Source organism: Orcinus orca, chromosome 5, assembly GCF_937001465.1.
Source record: "Orcinus orca chromosome 5, mOrcOrc1.1, whole genome shotgun sequence".
Classification (NCBI taxonomy): Eukaryota; Metazoa; Chordata; class Mammalia; order Artiodactyla; family Delphinidae; genus Orcinus; species Orcinus orca.
This window is the reverse complement of record NC_064563.1, coordinates 51,177,839-51,191,143: the sequence shown is the minus strand read 5'-3', so window position 1 is coordinate 51,191,143 and position 13,305 is coordinate 51,177,839. Positions and strand designations below refer to the sequence as shown.

At 38.7% G+C, this 13,305-nt stretch overlaps 1 long non-coding RNA gene across 3 annotated transcripts in view; it reads left to right on the top strand.

Moving 5' to 3' along the window:
- The window catches only part of LOC125964561 (uncharacterized), a 162,552-nt gene that overhangs the window by 52,472 nt on the left and 96,775 nt on the right, over positions 1-13,305 (top strand). The window contains exon 1 of one of the 3 annotated variants that reach the window (XR_007477696.1): positions 907-1,035. The exons of the other annotated variants lie outside the window; for them this stretch is intronic. This is a non-coding gene — a long non-coding RNA (uncharacterized LOC125964561). Of the gene's footprint in view, positions 1-906; positions 1,036-13,305 lie in introns of those variants that run through there. 3 annotated transcript variants of the gene reach the window in all.

Here is a 13,305-nt window from a genome sequence, read left to right as displayed (position 1 = left end):
AAGTATTTATATTTACTCTATTGGTTCTATTTCTCTGGATAACATTGACTAATACAAATTTATTAAATTTCTAAAGCTCTTTTATTATTCTCTCAATATCTCTTTTAAATAACTTCTTGTTCTTGTTTTATAAACATTATGTTTTACTTTATATCTCTGGAGAATTAATTCCATTTTTTTTTTTTTTTTTTTTTTTTTTTTGGTACGCGGACCTCTCACTGTTGTGGCCTCTCCTGTTGCGGAGCACAGGCTCTGGACGCGCAGGCTCAGCGGCCATGGCTCACGGGCCCAGCCGCTCCGCGGCATGCGGGATCTTCCCGGACCAGGGCACGAACCCGTGTCCCTTGCCTCGGCAGGCAGACTCTCGACCGCTGCGCCACCAGGGAAGCCCTCATATTTCCTTTTGTTCCCTAATTTGTCCCTCTTTCCTAGAGTTTCATTGTTTTCTTTGGCTCCTTTGTTTTTTATCAGAAGTCCAAATGCCTGAAAATTCTTTTCTATCTGTTCATATTTAAGAAAAAAATCACTAGAATACTGATTCGGCATGCATAGGTGAAACTTATCTACTGGTGAGGTTACTATAAGGTGATCTTTAGGGGTTCTCCAAATGTAAGTATTTATCTATTGCTATTTCTTATTAGGCTTCTCAGTTTCCCCAGAAGAAAATCGACCTTGCTTTCCCCTTGAGGATGAGGTCTACTGCCAATATTTTGAGAGACATGCTATGAAAGGAGCTAGAGGGTATTATAGACTAACCATTTGTGTCTCTCCAAAATTAATGTTGAAGCACCAATCCTCAATGTGACTATACTTAGAGATAAGGCCTTTATGGAGGTAACTGAGGTTAAATGAGGCCATAAGTGTGGGGCCCCAATACTGTAGGATTAGTGTCCTACTTTATAAGAAGAGACATCAGAGAGCTTGTTCTCTCTCTCTCTCTGCCATAGTGAGAAGGCGATTGTAAGCCAGGAAGAGAACTCTCACCAGAAACCGACCCTGCCAGACCTTGATCTTGGACTTCTACACTACAGCACTGTAAGATAATATATTTCTGTTGTCTAAGCTACCCAGTCTGTGGTATTTTGTTATGGCAGCCCAAGCAGACTAATACAGAGTGTCTCTCTTTCTCTTAATACCTGTTTTTAATATGATGCTTTCATGCCTCATATGTTGCTTGGCTATATCTGGTGCTATATCTGGCTATACCTTGAGTTTTCTGCTAAGGAAAGGAAGGGGTACCATGCCTGGCTGCGTTGGGTGTGGGAATGGATGCGGAGAGTTAAGTGCCACATCTAAATACTTTCAACAAATTCTCCTGTTTTCATCCCCGCCCTGCAACCTTCCCATCAGAGTGACAACCCCAGTTTATGCTTGTCTGAGGTTTTGCAGCTTGAATTATCTCATTTCTAGAGAAAATTTTTTGCTGTCTCTTTCTACTGCTGTTTCCTGTCTTGCTCCCTTTTTCTTGGAAATATATGCCTTTTGAAATTTTCTAATTGTTGTTTTCTAATTGTCATTTTCTAACAATCATGTTAATGGAGTCCCTTGTAGGGACGGGACACCAAAAGATCATGGGCTTGATCAATGTTACCAGTTCCCCAATCCTACAGAGCCATCTACTGGGACTGAACAGCATGAGCTTGCAGGATGAACAGTTTGCAGGAACTGGAGAAAGAGGTCAAATCCAGGTCAGAACTTCTACTCCAGGGAAGGGAATGAGGAAGCCTGTGTCCCATGATAAAGCTTATATTTAGACACTGGCATCTTACAGGAATTATTAATTGGCCAGACAGCGCTAAGCAACAGTGATAAAGAACAAAAGAGGGCTGCCGTCTGGCTCTGAGATATCATATATGCCCTCCCCTAACTCTCCTCCTCCTCAACAGCAGAGAAAGAAACTCAGAGAAGGTGAAGGGAGAAATGTGGGCAGAGCAGACTATACCTCTTCTTTAAGCTCCAAGAGAAATAGACAGCCTGCAAAGGGGAAAAGGAAAAAGGCATTAAGTGAGATAATGAGGCTGAATTTTAAGAATAATTGGTACTGACTCTTTAAATGCGAAAATGAGACTATTTAAACAATAAAAAGGGACTAAAAGATTATGGACTCTGGACAAAATATATTCAAGAGAGCCACTATCCAGCCAGAAAGGGATTCCCACATGGCTCCAGTGGAGGCAATTATTTTTTAAATATTATGTTTATATACAAATAAATTGAGACTAATAAACAGTTTATATATATACTCTGGAGTTTACATGTACTCAGATCAAGAAAAGAGAATAGATTTTCAAAGTGCTCTAAATTCCAGTTTCAAATACTTGAGACAAAATAGTTGGGTCAGGAATAGACTGGCTTAGGCCAGATATCTACCCATAATCCAATTAGGTGGGGTGGGAGGATGAGGAGAGAGGGCAAGTGCAGGGGCGTGAAATAGAAATACTACTCTGGGACCTTTTGTTTGTTTGTTTGCGGTACGCGGGCCTCTCACCATTGTGGCCTCTCCCGTTGCGGAGCACAGGCTCTGGACGCGCAGGCTCAGCGGCCATGGCTCACGGGCCCAGCCGCTCGGCGGCATGTGGGATCTTCCCGGACTGGGGCACGAACCCGTGTCCCCTGCATCGGCAGGCAGACTCTCAACCACTGCGCCACCAGGGAAGACCCTGGGACCATGTTTATATACGGTTCTCGGAGTAGGTAGAACAGGGCCTGGGAAGACATCCTCAAAAGTAGTGCTGCAGCTAAGTGTCCATCTGCTTGTTGGCAATGACGGCATCAGAGTTAAAGAATCAAACCCACCAGAAGCCAACATACTTTCTTTCCCTGTGCAAAGTAATTGTGCGGTCAAGCAAAAACAACTTAGCCATTTGCTCCAGGAAATTACTGTTACTGCAAGCTAAGATGGTGAAACAACTAAAAACTTGCTTATGAAGACTAGTATTTTACTCATCAATACTTTTACATCCTCACATCGCTATGCCTTCCAATCCAAGTCTTTCATGTCATAAACTTTGCCCAAACCCAGTCAGTCCTCCTCCTTGACAATATCCACCTAAACTCTCCCAGCCTAAGTCACAAAACCTTTCAAATATTTTCTACTGGCTTCTCTTTTCTAAGGACACTATTAAGTTTCTATCAAGGTGATATTCTCCCTCATTGCAGTAAATCTGATAAAATAAGCTTTGCTTTAGCAATTGGTTCTTCTGGGGGTCTCCTTGAAAGTCAACAGCTGACATTGAGAGCTATGATTTCTGATATTTCTCCTGTTTCAAATTAATTTCCATATTTTATTACTATTTTCTTCCCTGAGAAGTTATACGTGGTTGATATTTGCAAAGCAAAAAACATAACTTTTGCAGAAAAACTTATTAAAAAGATTAATCGGTGAGAAATTATATCCTGAAGAGAAATACGTTTGTCTAAACCTAAACATCAGACAATAGTCAAGTCTACTCAAAATGTTAATCATCTTTTTAGTTGAAATGTAGGTCAAATAGTCATAAAAATAACAATTGGACAGAGTTGATAATTAAAGAATCACCCATGAGAATTTGTATAGCATTAATATCAGTAGTTAAAAAACAATAGTAATCAAGAGCATTGCTACTACTGCCAGTTTTGTCTAATTTCCCTTTTAAATAATTTTTGAGTACATTTTTTCCTGGTGTATTTTTCTATTCCTCCTAATCATTGACTTCCCACTTGGTAAATATTAGTAAAGGGTAAAGTCTCTGCAATTAAAAAATTTAGATGGTGGCCCTTTTTGTTTTTTTCATATTCCAGTACTCCTATTGCAACACCGAATACAACGTTCAGTATTGTGTCACTGCCACCATTATAACATCATCTTTATTTTTACTAAACATAGAAGCATATTCATGACCATATATCAAAATCTGATGCCAAACGAGAACAAATAGGGTTGGCTTCAGTTGGAGTTAAAATGGGCAAAATTTCATGTGCAACTTGTTCTTGTACATATCCATCAGAGAGAGCTAATAGTATTGTTTCCCCTTCATGTAGGCCATTATCAGTAAGAAGAACACAGGAAACTGAGTGGAGGTTGGTTTATAAAACATCTTTCCAAAGAATTAACTAAACCACAAAATTTCACTCTTTCTTTCTAACCAGAGCTGTGTTGTAATAGCATCATACGTTATTGCATTAAGTATCACTGACACGCAGGGCCCAGGAGGTGTTTAGCACAAACTTTTTTAAACCTCAATTTACACTCTCTGGTTGGGTGACCTTGGGCAAACAAGTAAAGTTATTTTTTCAGCCACAGTTACCTCAGTTGCTATATGTGAAGAATAATATCTGGTTGTTATGAAGATTAGAGAAAATGTCTTACAGCAATGCCTAGCTCTCAATAAATGGTAGTCGTTGATAATCTATTCAATACAAAAATGAAGCAAAATAAAATTCAATATATAGGCACACAAGACTAGAAGGGGTAACACATTTTGCCAGTGAAGAATTTGAGAAATGTGTTTTAAACCTGGAAGAGCTGAGTTAACTTATCACAAAGGGAGCATCTGTAATGAAAAGGCAAAAAGCAAGATTTTAGCAGCTAGCTCAAGCCAGAGGAGAGGCTGGCCTGTCGCACATGTCTTGCATCATTCATTAGGAGATTCTGTGCTGGGAACTTTGTCAGATTTTGTATTGTGTAACAGAAAAGAAGATATCAAGTTTGAAACTTTTCTTTCTATTTTGATCTTTAAATATTACCATATAAATATTTGAATGGCTCGTTGAAACAAGATAAAGCAAATTCTAGAAATGTAATTTTTAAGTTTTAGTCACATAGGACACATAGCAGAAACTTCGTACAGAAAAACTCCTTCAAATCAAGAACTTTGTGGAATTAAAGGCCTTGAATGGAACCAACTTGTCAGATCCTTTATGACTCACAAAATTGAATTTTTTTACTGAGATGGCAAGACCTCGACCACACTTGTCTTAAAACCTCAGGAAGGGCAAACAAGTCTGTTACTGATTTGTTCAAGGAGGTGATAATTCAGATTCAAACTGATTATGAGTGCAGGTGGGCTGCCAGTTTGATCTGCAGCTGTGTGCACTGCTGGAGCTAAAACATGACTAGGCATGTCTGCAGGACAAGTGGCACAACTTCACCAGGAGTCTATTTATATTAGGAATGAAGTGCCTCATAGGAGATAAATCATCCTAAAGGGAAGAGGAGTTGGAGGTGTGGGGCTGGTCCAATGGCAAAGACTTATCACCTGACCGACAGTTTTGTGTATAGCATGGTTTATGTTACTTAGGCTCTCAGCCTCCTTCCCAACCTTCCTCCAATTTCCTGGAATTCATATAAGTTTAAAGAACTATAAATCTTTTTTTTTTTTTTTTTTTTGCGGTACGCGGGCCTCTCACTGTTGTGGCCTCTCCCGTTGTGGAGCACAGGCTCCGGACGCGCAGGCTCAGCGGCCATGGCTCACGGGCGCAGCCGCTCCGCGGCATGTGGGATCTTCCCGGACCGGGGCACGAACCCACGTCCCCTGCATCGGCAGGCGGACTCTCAACCACTGTGCCACCAGGGAAGCCCCCCAAGCAGTCTTTTTTGTTCACCCATGTGTCAAAGCATAATAACACCAACAAGTGAGAAGAGGGGGCGCAAACCCCATCCACCACCTCTACTTCTGCATGAAACATGGACTGTCTTCACTGAGTGAGGACTCCAGGGAACCATGATCCCTTTGGCCTTTTCAGGGTTCTAGGCAGTGGTGGCATCCCTGTGAGGGTGATAGCAGTGACCGTTGAGCTGAGTCAGCTGTGAGCCTTGGATGTTCTCAGATGTGAGTCACTTTCACCTGAGTACACAGATACAGCACAGGCCCCAGAAGCAAGAGAGGAAGAAAATGGCTCATATTCATTATTTAACAAGTAATTGTTGACTAACTGACAAAATTCCTGGAACAGCTGGACAGTATAGGGTGGGACAACTTCGCAAGAGCCTGGAGGTCCTTCAGTAGGCAGTGGAAAGCCAGTGCCTATGAACTAGGGAATATATTTCTTAATGTCAATTCCAGAAGGCAGGGGTCTTGTCTGTTTTAATTACTCCTGTATCCCCAGACCCTGCACTGGGAACAGATACATAATAAGAACTAACAAATATTTGTCAAATTTGTTGAATGACTAATATCTCATTTACTATCCTAGGCAGATTGTTTGATAATACATGGTGTAATTGTTAATTTTACGTGTCAACTTGACTGAGCCACTGGAGTGCCCAGATACCTGATGAAACATTTTTCTGGGTGTGTCTCTGTATCTCAATAAGAATAACACTTGAATCAGTAGACTGAGTAAAGCAGATTGCCCTCCTCAATATAACCCTCCTCAACAAGGGCTGGCCTTGTCCAATTTGGTGGAGGCCTGAATATAATCAAAAGGACTGAGTGGGAGAGAATTTACTCTCTCTGCCTGATGGGCTGCAGGCTGGGATATTGGTCTTCCCCCGCCTTTGGACTTGGACTCAAACTGGAACTATGCCATTGGCTCTCCTGGGACTCCAGTTTGCCAACTGCAGGTGATGGAATTCTCACCTCCATAATTACATGAGCCAATTCCTTACAATAAAACTCTTTGTAGATATAAAAATTGGTTCCGTTTATTTGGAGAAACCACACTAATAGGCTTGGATTATATGTAGATTATGCAAATAGCTACTGTAGAGAAACCCCATTTTGGTTCTAGGTATTTACACAGTAAGAATCTCTGCTGCAAGCAGTTTCCTGCAAACAATTTCTCTGTACAACTAATTGGTCATAAGACAATTTTGCCGTAAAATATACAATAACAAAAATAAAAGGACATTAAAAAGGACATAATGAAATATAAAAAATAATAAAATTTTTAAAAGACTTTACTGTGAAAAATGCAAAAATATTTCGATTTATTTAAAAAGTGTGTAGATTCATAGTTACAGCTGTATTCGGGTACATCTTAGAGAAAACAGTGATACTTTCTCATAGTCAATCATTAAGGATTCAGTATCTAAAATCAGAATAATTTTTTTATAATATTAAAAAATCTGCTGTTAGAGTCTTCAGATTTACCTGTAAATCTGAAGTAAAACAAACAGAGGGAGACACTGCTATTTCTTATTAATACATGTAATATATATAACTGGCAGTACATATCTGGACTACATTTAAATGTTCTGTCACAAGCCCAGTCCTTATATTTCACCAAATCATCTAAGCCAGAATCTGTGCCAAATACCTAAATTCTGTCTACATCAGAATCTAGATAGAGGGCTTCCCTGGTGGCGCAGTGGTTGAGAGTCCGCCTGCCGATGCAGGGGACACGGGTTTGTGCCCCGGTCCGGGAAGATCCCACATGCTGCGGAGCAGCTAGGCCCGTGAGCCATGGCCGCTGAGCCTGTGCGTCCGGAGCCTGTGCTCCGCAACGGGAGAGGCCACAACAGTGAGAGGCCCGCGTACCGCAAAAAAAAAAAAAAAAAAAGAATCTAGATAGAGCTTGAGTCTTCGTTTGCCTCCAGCTTATAATATTGCGTGATAAATTTGGTACAGACAGCATTAGAGAGCAAGCTGTTGTTGAATGTTGTAGCTAAAGAATGGATAATTAACGCGTTTGAAGACTGTTGTGAATTATTAGTGGCATCTTTTATATTTGCCATAGCTTGGTAAATTTTGGTTTTCAGGGGTGAGAGGGATGACTGTGCTCAACGAAGGATCTGCAAACTGATGTGTTATCCTTTTCTAGTATAGTGTGCAGTCTGGGTTTACACTCTTATTTCACACTTCCAGTAAGTTTATTTATCACCGTATTTTTTTTCAAGTCCATATACATAGTTGTTATCCAGTATTTTAAGACTGCCACGTCTCCCTTGTCACTGTATAGACCATTATGAGGCCCAAGATTTATATAACATAAAAATGGGAGTACTGCATCAATGGAGAAATGAAACTAGACTGTCAACTATTTGAAACCAAACTGTCAACCATTATTTTATCTTTAATGAGAGAATTGCCTTTCAGCCAATTTGTTCTGCAGCAAAACTGCCTGTGGCAAAGATCTTTACTGCAAAAATACTGGACACATCTCACTTCCTATTGTAGAATTCTGTGAAGTCAAAGGAAACAGAATCCAAAAACTTACAGTGCAATTTCACGGAAATAAACATTTTCAGAAGAGATTCACAGAGTTTGAGGACTATGAACTAGTCTTTGAGATACGATAGCTGTTCTAGGGTACAAGTTGTATTGAGCATCATTCTGTTTCAAGAAGGAACCATTAAGTGGTCAGAAATTATACCCACCCAGATGATACATTAATATCGCTGAAATTTGGGAGCACTTCACTCTGTGGAAGTGTATTTTCTTTCATGACACTGATGAGATCAAAAGGGAGAGGTATTTACCTCTTAAGTAGTGATGTAGTCCCTGGGTCAAAATTGAGATGTATCGTGACTGAGTAGTCCCCACATTGAGTAAAGTGTTTTTTCTTCCTCTGTTTTCAGAAAGAGTTTGGGATGCATTGGCATTATTTCTCCTTAATATTTGATAGAGTTCACCAGTGAAGCCATCTGGGCCTGGGATTTTCTTTGTGAGAAAAATTTTAAATTACTATTTTAATTTCTTACTTGTTATAGACCTGTTCTGATATTCTATTTCTTCTTGAATATGTTTTGCTAATTTGCGTCTCTTTAAGGAATTTGCCCATTTCATCTAAATTGTCTAATTTAGTGCATACAGTTGTTCATAATGTTTCCTTATACTATTTTTAATTTTTGTAGGTCTGCAGTGATGTTCTTTCTTTCATTCCTGATCTTGGTAATTTATGTCTTCTCACTTTTATTCTTGGTAAATATAGCTAAAGCTTTATCAATTTTGTTGAACATTTCAAAGAACCAACTTTTTGGTTTCTTTGTTTCTCTTTATTGTTTTTCTGTTTTCTATATCATTGATTTCTGCTTTGATCTTGATTGTTTCCTTTGTTCTGTCTGCCTTGTGTTTAATTTACCCTCATTTTTCTAGCTTCTTGAGATGCTTAGGTTATTGATTTTAGATCTTTCTTCCTCTTTAGTAAATGCACTTAATGCAATAAACTTCCCTTTAGCACTCCTTTAGCTGCCTACGACACACAATTTGAGAAATCTTATTGAGAAATACAATTAATGAAATTAAATACCTACACTTGTGTTTCTATTTACCAAAAGAGAGAAAAAGGGGGAAGAAAAATGCCAGATTTATTTGAATAACTTGCTCTGTTTGGTTAGTAACTTTACTGTTCAAATAAGAGAGGAGAAATTAGTGAGCAGTACTCTCATACATCAGTGGATACTAATAGCACTGCAACCTAGAGGTACGTTTCCTGCCAGGGCACTGCCCGAGTTGTCATTGTCCCATAGTAGCAGTTCTTTCAGAGCCAAGTCCTTGAAAAATCAATTAAAGAGTGTAAATATAGTTGCTTTTTAGGAAGCCTTCCCTCCTTCACTCCTGTCAACAATACAGATTATGGCTTTTGTGTCTGCTAATAATGACAGTATTGGTGGATCAGGCTAGAAGGAGAACGAACTTAATACAACACAAAGGAAGAATAGGAATTAAATAGTGAAACTTCCTTTCATCATGTGATTACTTCACCTTGAATACTAATCCAGGCAGCTGGATTCTGCTGGAAAAAAGTCCTTTTTGCAGTCACCAGAATGAGCCTTTAAAATATATGTCAAATCACGTCACTCCTCCACGCAAATCCCTCCAATCACTCCCATCACACTCAGAGTGAAAGCCAGAATCTTTCCACTGGCTTACAAGACCCTGCATAATCTGGCCTTCCACTGCCTCTTGGGTTTCATCTTTGGTTTCTCTTGCCTTATTCACTCTGCTCCCGTCCCACTGGCCTCTTCGTATTTCCTCCACCATGGCAAGCATCCCCCCAAATACGGGATTTCTATGTGCTGTTCCCTGTGCCTGAATTACTTTCCCTCCACATATCCATATTGCTCACCTTCTTAACCTCCTCCAGGGCTTTGTTCAAATGTCTCCTTCTAAGAGACTCCTTCCCTGATTACCCCTTTAAAATTGAAACCTATACTTAACAGTTCAGGTACCCCTTTAGTGCTTTATTTTTCTCCTTAGGGCTTATGACTCTCTAAGGTACTACCGATTATGCTTATTTAGTTTATTGTTTAAATGGCTAAAGGGAAGTTCCATGGGGCACAGCAGCTGTTGTCTCTTTTGTTCCCAGCTATATCCATGGCACCTAAAACAGTTCCTAATACATAAAAGAGATTCAATATACTTTGATGAATGAACAAATAATTGAATGAATACCATGAAGATCTGTCTAGGAGTTGAATGTGTTGAAATTGCTTCTCACAAAGCCAACAACATTAAAAAGCTTTTATAAATCTCCTGGATATGAAAGTTGTTTGCTAGCTTCCATTCTATAGAAATCCAAATGCGCAGTGGGTATTAATTTGCAAATTCTGCAGCTCTTTGTTTCTCTAAGTCACAATTCTGCTCTGAGCCCCTACCTGGCCAAAATAGTAGGAAATATCACTCATCACTGGCCTTCCCTCTCCTCTGCCAGGATGTGTAAAGGTCCTGGGAATCTAATGAGGTCCAGAAAATTTGGAAGGGATCTCTGGTTTCTTCTCCTGATACACCTGCATGCTGCCTTGGAGACAACCTGCTGGGCTGGGTCTGTGCCAAGCTCTGACAGCAGAGACTGCCAAATTTAGAGCCTCGATGTCTTGGATCTAGGCTCCCTGGGTTCACTGTTGTATCACGCCTCCTGCAGTTTTGCTACCTTCCATGGTTATTGTGAGTGAGTGAGGTGTATGCTAATTTTCACAAAACCTCCAAATACCTTCCCCTTTGAAATCCAGGGCTGCCAACACCTTTTCCTCTCCCCTCTGTAGGAGTCCTGTGTGATCTTTCTTCAAAAGCCTTTAAGAAGGTAATGTTGGTTTCTCTCATGTAGGATGAGAAAAGGAGATGCTGAAACAGTCAGATTTTCTATTTAAAAAACCATTTTGTAATACATGATTTCCTTAGTTTTACTAAAAAAAAGTTCTAAGGTGAGGTTAGGGGCTTTGCTAAGGGTTAGCTGAAAATCACACAAGGACACACTTCCTGAAATAAAAGAGAACATTAGGATTGAATGGCTAAAGAAATCTGATTCATACAAAGATTTTTAAGAAAACATATAATGAAAGGTGATAATACAAATTAGAGATTTAAAATAAGTTTCAATCTCTCTTTCTCCATAGATAGATAGATAGATAGATAGATAGATAGATAAATTAAGTGTCAAAGCGGGTTCTGCATTCAATGCCAGTGTGCAAACTGTTAATTACTGGTTTGTAAACAATATAATACAAAGAAAGTATAGAAAATGAGAGTAAGTATGTAGAAAACATTATAGCAGTTGGCATGCCATGGTATCCAAGTTCATGATCAGCAAACTCTTCTTGTTTAATAGGATGTAGACCAATATAGATGTTGTTGAAGTTGGGTGGTGATTTGCTTGTGGTTCAGCTGCATACTAGTCATGTGTAACATTTTAAAGATATTTTGTCAGCTATAACCCAAAAGTGTATAGAAATCTGAGAACAGGTATTAGATATTTACAACTTGTTATTTTTAGTTTTTTTACATTTTAATTCAGAATTTTAAAATTTACAGTTTAATGTTGTTAGCAAAATTTGATAATTAAAATTTATATTATTTACACTTAACCCTAATTTACAGATTACCTTTTTCTGAGCCTAGTTCACTGAATTTCTCTTTTTTTGTCAAGAAAAAAGACACTTTTTTCTGAATGTGGCAATAAAATATGTGATTACTAACAAAAGAAGACCAGAAAACTTATACTTGTTTTAATTGGAAAAATGATGTTTTATGTATGGTGTTTAATTTCGTGGCCACTGTTGATAAAGAAGTACTAAAACCTCGATGTGTTACTTGTGAAGATGTACTGGCTAAGAAGTAATGAAATCATAAACATTTAAGCAAGATTTGCACTCGTGGCATAAAGAAATATGCTTAACTGTTTGAAAGAAAAAATATTGAAAAGCTGACAGAAGTATATGTTCACTATTTCACACAAAAACATTCTATTTCACATATGAATATTAGTGGTATATGGGTTACCTATAACGTAGCACTACATACAACTGCTGAGGCTTAGGCAAAAGACTGTGGTAAAGATTTTTCCTTGGAAATTTCAGGTGTCTCTGCCACAAAGAAAGTAGCTAAAGTACTTTCTAATGACCCCACAGCCTATTCAGGAATGGGTGAAAGATATAGAAAACCAAGTCAGAACAAATAGAGCTAGCAAAGTATTTTTGACTACAAGTTGATAAATGAACAGATATTGCCATGCGACAATTCTTTATATATATATATATATATATATATACACACACACACACACACACACACACACACACACACGTGTGTGTGTGTGTGTGTGTGTGTGTGATTTGAACATAATGGTGACTATTCTGCCAGCAAATGTGGTTCAGAATTTAATTTTAGTTTGGGAATAAATTCTGATGACATAGCTGCAACGACAGGAAAATAATCAGAGTACTTGCCCAGATTAAAGAGTTTGTGCCAGAGTGTAAATCAACTCACTGTTTCCAACATTAATGAAATCTTACCTCAAGGGGAAAAAAAAGTCAGCTGAACTAAACAGCAAGCTAATTAGTAAAAAATGTGAATAAGCTAAAGGTATGCTAAATTCTGGACTATTTCCTTTATTATATGACAATAAGGAAGCTTATTGTAAACAACACCTATACATGCTCCATGGTTATCCAGGGGGAAAGTTCTACCAAGAATGCTTGAGTTATGGAACAAACTCTTAACGTTTCTACAATGTAAGAAACCAGTTTGGTCTCAGCTTTTTACAGATCTTCAACAAGATGCCAGGCTTGTTTCTTTGTCTGAGATCTGAGATATTTTAAATGATATTTAATTTTTCCATGCAAGGAATCAAATGCAACATGTTTTCCAGTGGAAGATGAGACCAAAGCCCAAAATGGAAACTAGGAGCTTAGAATGACAGTCTCTATAGATTGTGACAGCAAGTCATGTAATTGAACAATTTTCCATGAAGTAGGTGATGACCTTGATGAAGCACATCAGCTAAATGAAATTTCCATAGGTTATTTTTAGAGGTGGAAAATGAGGAATGGGGCATGTTTGTAGAATATGGGTATACGTCTATCACATAAGAAATTACTCTTGTTCTATTCACCTTTGCCTTTTGTTCTATCTTGCTTGGCTCCCTTCTGTTTAATTTCTAGAAAGA